The sequence below is a fragment of the Geotrypetes seraphini genome, chromosome 8 (genome assembly GCF_902459505.1).
Source record: "Geotrypetes seraphini chromosome 8, aGeoSer1.1, whole genome shotgun sequence".
Taxonomy (NCBI): domain Eukaryota; kingdom Metazoa; phylum Chordata; class Amphibia; order Gymnophiona; family Dermophiidae; genus Geotrypetes; species Geotrypetes seraphini.
Window position 1 is genome coordinate 180448654 of NC_047091.1, and position 9078 is coordinate 180457731.

The following is a 9078-nucleotide window of genomic DNA, read 5'->3' on the forward strand; positions in this document are numbered from 1 at the left end:
AAAGGTATTTTTAGAGCATGTGTGCGTTGGGGAGGAGACTATGTTGATCACCCAGTCCGCCCCTGGGCGTCCCCAAAATTGGAGGGCTGGCTGTGCCCCTGCTCTGGTGGCACGCCTCAGAAAAAAACTGGGGTTTCTACCAGCTCACACTCATGTGCGTCACAGAAAGAGGTGCAATTTTCAAAGGGATTTTTGGGGTAGGGGAGAGAAGCCCTTTGTAAATCAGTTACTAGGACCCTGCAAGAACGTTAAAAAATTGTCCTTTCTACGGATAGTTTCACAGGGATGCACTCGCCGCCTTAAACACACACAGACAAGAGCTATCATTTTTTTTGTCCCTGAAGACTGCTAGCAACTGCCGGTGATTTATTACCCTTTAATAGATGGATTTTTTTTTTTTTTTTTTTAAAAGAAGAGTACCGAAGATAGAGAAAAATTTTGTCTTCATCTGCCTTGATTTCTATCATAAATATTTTGTTCCCCGGTCTTTGAAGGCCCATCAGCTAATGCCACTTTGTGGAAGTACCTGTGGTGAATCACCTGCATACCAACGAGCTGGTAATGTACGCAGACGGCAGCCTTGCCAAGATTCTCGTCTGCCACTTCCCTGCCTTCAATACCCACCAGAAGTTAACTGATGACTTGCGAGAATTAATTGAACGTGTTGGATGACCACCGCCCAAGGTGAAAAGTGACTGAAGGGAATAAGAAGAGGTCACTCTTCCACTATATAAGTCTTACTGCTGACAGCAACTTAATTCTCCTGCACCAGGAGTACGGGCCTTGTCAGGGGATTTTTCTCTCTCTCTCTAAATTAGGGATCTCAAAGTCCCTCCTCAAGGGCCGCAATCCAGTCGGTTTTTCAGGATTTCCCCAATGAATATGCATGAGATCTATTTGCATGCACTGCTTTCATTGTAAGCTAATAGATCTCATGCATATTCATTGGGGAAATCCTGAAAACCCGACTGGATTGCAGCCCTCGAGGAGGGACTTTGACACCCCTAGGCCCTAGACCAGACATGGGCAACTCCAGTCCGAGGGCCGCAATCCAGTCGAGTTTTTAGGATTTCCCCAATGAATATGCATGAGATCTATTAGCATACAATGAAGGCAGTGCATGCAAATAGATCTCGTGCATATTCATTGGGGAAATCCTGAAAACTGGACTGCGGCCCTCGAGGAGAGACTTTTGACACCCCTGCTCTAAATAAAGAGCCTAGTCACCGTGGATATGCATTCATTTGAAATGTGAAATTCCCATGACAGGAGAGAATCTGAAAATCTGTTCCTGTTTTTCTTGATATCCTTTAAAAGAGTACTGTATATGCTCTTTTGGAAGAGTGCACATTCTTTTTCAACAGTGCATATGCGTGTACACTGTTGCACATGTGTAAATAGTGCATACTATCAAGACCCCAGGTCTTCACCACTTCCAGAACAGTTTCAAATCCAGCCTTGCTTGGTTTTAGGAGTGCAGAGAATAAGACCCTGCCTCTATTAAAAGGTAACCAGAAAAATCCCTCAGGTATCTTAGTTATCAGCAACAGTTATCCTTATCTGCAGTACCTACTTACCTTAGGGTGAAATCCTTTCCCCCACTTAAATGGCTTCTCCCATTAGGGAATACTGCTCCTGCTTGGAGAAACACCATCCCCATTCTTACTCTGTAAAATTAGTACTCCTTCAGGCAAAGGTACACAAGAAAAAAATAATACTTAAGTTCCTACATTATGCAAAAAAGTCTCTCATAAACTCCACCTCTTAGGCAAATCAGCATTTTCACGGAAACACTGGCACATTATCTGGGGGGTTTCCTCTCACCCACTTTCCTTCTAAATAAACTCCAAAGTAGACCGACACCTTCTGGTTTAAGCATTCAGGAGTTTCAGCCCAATAGCCTCCACACCCTGCACAGGACAAACCTCAATGTGACCTCATGGCCCTGTACTCCACCCCTTCTGTTCTTTCCAGTTCAAAAAAAAACTTGAAAGGCCATTGCTAAGGCATTAAAGTAGGTACCTTGCCCTTGCTTGCTTCTCCTCCCAGGCTTTCAGAGTAAGGTGGATCAGTTGGTCTGTCTATCCATCCTTCCTTCCTTCTCCCTCATTTCTCCTTTGGTCTGTTTTTCCTTTCATGGAGCTCTTTATGGGTCTTTAGTCTCTAAAGCCCTCCCTTCTACTAAACTGGCCCACCTATCAGTGAGCTCATGTTCTTCCCTTCCCAATTAGGATAAGGACCTCACTCCTCCCAATTTTTCCAACTATGGGCAGTGTACCCCGCCCCCATCCTTCATAGTAACATAGAGAAAGACCCAAGTGGTCCATCCAGTCTGCTCAACCTTACATACTCCATATATTATTTAATTTAAATGGTCCTTTTTCTTAGCTATTTCTGAGCCAGAAACCCAAAACCCTGCCTGGTCGGTAGTTTACTTAGGTTTCATCTACTGGAGTCTCTGTCAAAGCTCACTCCAGCTCATCTTAACCATCGAAGCCCTCCCCAGCTAGTTCTCGACTGAATGTCCATACACGGGACACAGGCCGTGCAAGCCTGCCCAGTAATGGCCTTAGTTCCTATAATATCAAACAATAAATCCCACTTAAGTTAGAATGTGTATGAAAGTTCTAATTTACTAACAGGAGTAAGCCTCAGTAATGGAGCCTACGCGTAGTCAAATTCAATGACTGGGGTATTCAGCGTAGTTGTTTATTGCTCCTTATTCTCCAATCATTGGCTTCACTCCTTCACTCCTATTATTTTACTTTATTTACCAAAAGACTAAAACTAATATAAATTAGTGATTTTTAGTTTAAGTCATTTTTTACTAATTTTTCATTTTATAAAAATACTATATTTAGTTCGTTTCCATTCCTTTCATTACACTCTTGTAAACTTCATGAAACTGCATTCATTCATTTAACTCCAAAGGTTAATTCTTATTATATATTAATAGTTAGGCAACCTTTCTTATTCAGAAAGCCTACTTAGTCAGCGCTTGTATTACAGAAAAGCCAACGTGGCCAACGTTTCGTGGGCAAAGATTCCAACCCACTGCATCAGGGCCGAATATTTTCGAAAACAAGCCGCTGAAAAAACAAAAAAATTTTTGATTTTAATAAACAGCAATATACTTCATGCAATTTATACACAATAAATTCACTTACTTACTGCTCACTGTGTATTTGAAAGCGGTCTCAAAGTCTAAACAAAATGGCGACGTCCTTAGTTCCTATAGCCATGATTTTCTAATTAGAGATCCTCTGTGTTAATCCCACGCTTATTTGAACTCTGTCACCATTTTCTTCTCCACCACCTCCCTCGGGAGCACATTCCACGCATCAACCACCCTCTCTGTAAAGAAGAATTTCCTAAGATTGCTCTTGAATCTACCACCCCTCAACCTCAAATTATGTCCTCTGGTTTTACCATTTTCCTTTCTCTGGAATAGATTTTGTTCTACGTTAATATCTTTGAAGTATTTGAACGTCTGAATCATCTCTCTCCTGTCCCTCCTTTCCTCTAGGGCAGTGGTTCCCAGGCCAATTGGGTTTTCAGGCTAGCCCTAATAAATATGTATGAGAGAGATTTGCATATAATGGAATCTGCTCCATGCATATTCATTAGGGCTATCCTGAAAATCCAATTAGCCTGGGGTTCCTCTAGGGTTGGGAACCACTGCTCTAGGGTATACTGTACATAATCAGGGCTTCCAGGCTCTCCTCGTCCATCTTCTGGCACAAACCTCCTACCATTTTCATCACCTTCCTCTGGGCTGCTTCAAGAAGTCTTCTTACGTCCTTTGCCAGATATGGTCTCCAAGTGGAGCCTCACCATCGACCTGTACAGGGGCATCAATACCTTCATTCTTCTACTGGTCATGCCTCTCTCTATACCTCCTAGCATCCTTCTGGCAACAGCCACCACCTTGTCGCACTGTTTCTTTGCCTTTAGCTCTTCGGACACTATCACCCCAAGGTTCCTCTCACTATACGTGGATATCAGCCTCTCACCTCCCATCACATATGGCTCCTTCCGATTTCTAATCCCCAAATGCAGGGGTAGGCAATTCCGGTCCTCGAGAGCCGGAGCCAGGTCAGGTTTTCAGGATATCCGCCATGAATATGTACGAGATGGATTTGCATGCACTGCCTCCTTGAGATGCAAATCTATCTCATGCATATTTATTGTGGCTATCCTGAAAACCTGACCTGGCTCCGGCTCTCACGGACCGGAATTGCCTACCCCTGCCCAAATGCATTACTCTGCACTTCTTTGCATTGAATTTTAGTTGCCAGATATTAGACCATTCTTCTAAATTTTGCAGATCCTTTTTCATGTTTTCCACTCCCTCCTCGGTGTCTTCTCTGTTACAAATCTTGGCTGGAACTTTCTTAGTTACACTCCGTCTTTCTAGGTTCTGGAAGATTTATGCCCTAGCCCAGGGGTAGGCAATTCCGGTCCTCGAAAGCTTGAGCCAGGTCAGGTTTTCAGGATAGCCACAATAAATATGCATGAGATAGATTTGCATCTCAAGGAGGCAGTGCATGCAAATCCATCTCGTACATATTCATGGTGGAAATCCTGAAAACCTGACCTGGCTCCAGCTCTCGAGGACTGGAATTATCTACTCCTGCCCTAGCCGGGCTTCCTGGGATTTGTAGTTCCCCTCCCCTTTCTTTTCTTAAAGGGCATTCACCATTTCTCACCCCGACAGGTCTTATACCTAATTGAAATATATAACTCCACTCGTGAGCAGAATCGTTCCTTATTGATTTGCTCCAAGACAGATTTAACAGTATTTCAATTTTTATTAGTTTAATTTAATTTAAGGAGGAAAAAAACCTCAGAATACAGAGCCTCCTGCACAGTGATCCATGTCACATGATTCATCCGAAATGCCGATTTTGGCTCTTACATACAGTCATTGGCAAAAAAACCCTTTTATTTATTCATTTATTTCTGAAATACTTGTTAATCTCCCTATCTTACTTATATTTCTTTAAAAATCTTTTTAATTTTCTCAATAATACTCTTAATCCAGAAGAACAGACTCTTCTTTCTCAAAATTAAAATCAGCACTATACTCCTCCCTCAATATTCGCAGGGGTTAGGGGCAGAGCCGGCCCGCGAATATTGAAAATTCACGAATGACTTTTGGGCCGACTGTGACCCACCTTCCCGGACCTTACCTGGTGGTCTAGTGTTCTTTAGGGGCAGAAGCGATCTTCCTACGCTCCTGCCCTATGCAAATCACTCATCCAAAATGCCTGCCATCACTTCCCATAGTCTCTTGAGACTACAACAGGAACTCACGGCAGCCATTTTGGATGAGTGATCCGCTAGATCACCGGGTAAGGTCCAGGAGGTGGGAGAGAGGTGGGGGTGATTCCGGTTTTAGGAAATCGCAAATAATCGAAATCACGAGTTCTAAAACTGCAAATCGGGAGGGGGAAGTGTACTCATCTTACCAGCTACATTGTAATAATTCATCCAACAATTCCAACAAAGTAATTTATCTTGTTCTTTGATGCTCTGGTCACTCCATTTAACCACAGAATCTTCACACTTGCAGCGTATTTCTTCGTGTATCTATTTCAAAATTTTAGAGAGACTGTGCCACTGAGAACTAAGTCAACGCGGCCAGCGTTTTGCAGGTCACTTCTTTCCTCTGCTGCTTCAGGGCAACTTACGTTTGGCACATATTTCTCACATCCACTCTAATTGCTGGACACAGATCAGCTGTGCAGGAGGCTTGCGGTTTTGTAACAGGGGGCGGTTGATCATGCAACAACGCTCTTTCTACATAAGAACATAAGCAGTGCCTCTGCTGGGTCAGACCAGAGGTCCATCTTGCCCAGCAGTCCGCTCATGCGGCGGCCCATCAGGTCCAGGACCTGTATAGTGATCCTATATCTATACCCTTCTAACCCTTTTTTCTTCAGGAATTCATCCAATCCCTTCTTGAACCCCGATACCGTACCCTGTCCTATCACACCTTCTGGATGCGCATTCCAGGCATCCACCACCCTTTGGGTGAAGAAGAACTTCCTAGCATTGGTTCTGAATCTGTCCCTCTTAAATTTTCTGAATGCCCCCTCGTTCTTGTAGTTTTCGAAAGTTTGAAGAATCTGTCCCTCTCCACTTTCTCTATGCCCTTTGTGATCTTGTAAGTCTCTATCATGTCCCCTCTAAGTCTCCACTTCTCCAGGGAAAAGAGCCCCAGTTTCTCCAATCTTTCTCTATCTCTCTCTCTTTCTCTCTCTCCCCCTTTCTCTCTTTCTTTCTTTCTCTCTCTCTCTGTCTCCCTTTCTCTCTCTCTTTCTCTCTTTCTATCCCTCTCTACTCTCTCTATGCCCTTCATGATCTTGTAAGTCTCTATCATATCCCCTCTAAGTCTCCTCTTCTCCAGGGAAAAGTCCCAGTTTCTCCAATCTTTCTCTCAAGTTCAAGTTTCAAGTTTCAAGTTTAATATGTTTTTGATTAATCGCTTCATCTAAATTCGAAGCGATGTACAATATGATAAAATTACAATGTAAAAACAGAATCATAGAAGATAATACTAACAAGGTTAAAAAACAAATTTGACGAAACTGGAGACAAGAGGAAAATATGGGGAAGAAGTTACATTTTAAATAAAAAAGAATATACATAAAGGGAAAGCACATAAGGGAGGGATAATGATAATAATTTTAAAAAGATAAAATTTAGTAGAAGAGTAAAATTGGAAATGAGACTTGACAATTAGAAGCATAGTTAGTTTATGAATGCGTCATTAAACAGGAATGTTTTTAGTTTACATTTAAATTTTCCTAAATTAGATTCTTCCCTTATAAAGCTCGGTAGAGAATTCCAAGTCTGGGGTGCAGTGACTGAAAAAATAAACTGACGACGCGTATTTATTATTTTTAGCGATGGAATCGTTAGAAGATGTTGTGCGGCAGATCTTAAAGTTCTATTAGCTGTATAAGGGATAAGCAGTTTGTGAATGAAAGCCGGAGTTTTATAGAGAAGTGATTTAAAGGTGAGCAAGCAGAGTTTATATATTATTCGATGACCCACTGGAAGCCAATGGGCTTCCTTAAGGAGCGGCGTTACGTGATCAAATTTTTTTGCTTTATAGATAAGTTTAATGGATGTATTTTGTATTATCTGTAAGTGTTTTATTTCCTTTTGTGCTATACCTTTGAGCAGGGCATTACAGTAATCTATCTTTGAAATGACAAGTGAATGAATAAGGATATTTAGAGAATTGGCATTAAGGAACTGTGATACAGAGCGGATCTCTCTCTCTCTCTCTCCCTTTCTCTCTCTTTCTTTCTCCCTCTCCCTCTCTCTCTTTCTATCCCTCTCTACTCTCTCTATGCCCTTCGTGATCTTTGTAAGTCTCTATCATATCCCCTCTAAGTCTCCTCTTCTCCAGGGAAAAGAGTCCCAGTTTCTCCAATCTTTCTCTCTCTCTCTCTCTCTCCCTCTCTTCCTTTCTCTCTCTCTCTCTCTCTCTCTCTATTTGTCTCTCTCCCTTTCTCTCTCTCCCTCTCTCTCTATCCCTCTCTACTCTCTCTATGCCCTTCGTGATCTTGTAAGTCTCTATCATATCCCCTCTAAGTCTCCTCTTCTCCAGGGAAAAGAGTCCCAGTTTCTCCAATCTTTCTCTCTCTCTCTCTCTCTATTTCTCTCTGTCTCCTTTTATCTCTCTCTTTCTATCCCTCTCTACTCTCTCTATGCCCTTCGTGATCTTGTAAGTCTCTATCATATCCCCTCTAAGTCTCCTCTTCTCCAGGGAAAAGAGTCCCAGTTTCTCCAATCTTTCTCTCTCTCTCTCTCTCTCTCTTCCTTTCTCTCTCTCTATTTGTCTCTCTCCCTTTCTCTCTATCTCTCTCTCTCTCTATTTCTCTCTGTCTCCCTTTCTCTCTCTCTTTCTATCCCTCTCTACTCTCTCTATGCCCTTCGTGATCTTGTAAGTCTCTATCATGTCCCCTCTAAGTCTCCGCTTTTCCAGGGAAAAGAGACCCAGTTTTTCCAATCTCTCAGCATACGAAAGGTTTTCCATACCTTTTATCAACCGTGTCGCTCTCTTCTGAACCCTCTCGAGGAACGCCATATCCTTCTTAAGGTACGGCGACCAATATTGGACGCAGTACTCCAGATGCGGGCGCACCATCGTCCGATACAACGGCAGGATGACCAGTTTCATGTCGCATTCAATTTAAAGCTCTGATGTCAACACATAAAGCGTTTCATACTCTCGAACCCAGTTATTCATGTAACTGTTCCCTTCACTCCATCCAGAGCTCTCAGATCTCTCCAAAACAATAGATTAGCATTGCCAGCAGCTAATAAAACCAACTGGGAATCGACGCGACGAATAGCTTTCTTTATGGAACAAACTTCCAAACTATTCTGGTGGGCGAGTGTGTGTAATACGTAAAAATGTGAAAGAATAAAACGCAGAATGCTCAGGTTTTAGTAATGTATTTAATAAAATATGGAGCCCATTGACTGCATTTGTTAGCAAACAATAAGAATAATATAATGATTGTTTTCCTTTCTCAGATATCCTTACACATCCAGGGTGGGGGGAAGGGAGGGAGGGATATAGTGGGAAATTAAACTATATAAGTATAGTATTGGTAATAATTAATATGAGTTAACATGTTATAATAAGAGAAAAAGGGGGGAAATGGTTATTTTGTTTTTTATTTGTATATTAAGATGCATTTAATTCAAATTTTTAATGTTATATTATCTGTAATGCATAGCCATTGTGCTGGCACTGTAATCTTGAACCAGGGACATTAGATCACTTATTGTATCATTGTCCCTACATTAAAAGTTTTTGGAATTCAATTTGGCCACAAATTAATAAATTGATGGAAAATCATATAGCAATATCATATGATACAGTGTTATTTGGAATGATGATGAGAAAAAAAAGTCAAATTTCACCAGAAAATAACAAGCTTTTATTAATCATGACAGGGGTTGCCATTCAACATATAACCAATAATTGGAAGAATTATAATAACCTAAATTATACATTTTGGTGGAATACAATATGTCATATATTCAAAATGG

At 41.6% G+C, this 9078-nt stretch overlaps 1 long non-coding RNA gene across 1 annotated transcript in view; it reads right to left on the reverse strand.

The window, feature by feature from the left end:
* The window catches only part of LOC117365952, a 141553-nt gene extending 139432 nt beyond the window's left edge, over nucleotides 1-2121 (reverse strand). The window contains exon 1 of the long non-coding RNA XR_004540473.1: nucleotides 2023-2121. This is a non-coding gene — a long non-coding RNA (uncharacterized LOC117365952). The remainder of the gene's footprint in view (nucleotides 1-2022) is intronic.
* Between the last annotated feature and the right edge of the window lie 6957 nt (nucleotides 2122-9078).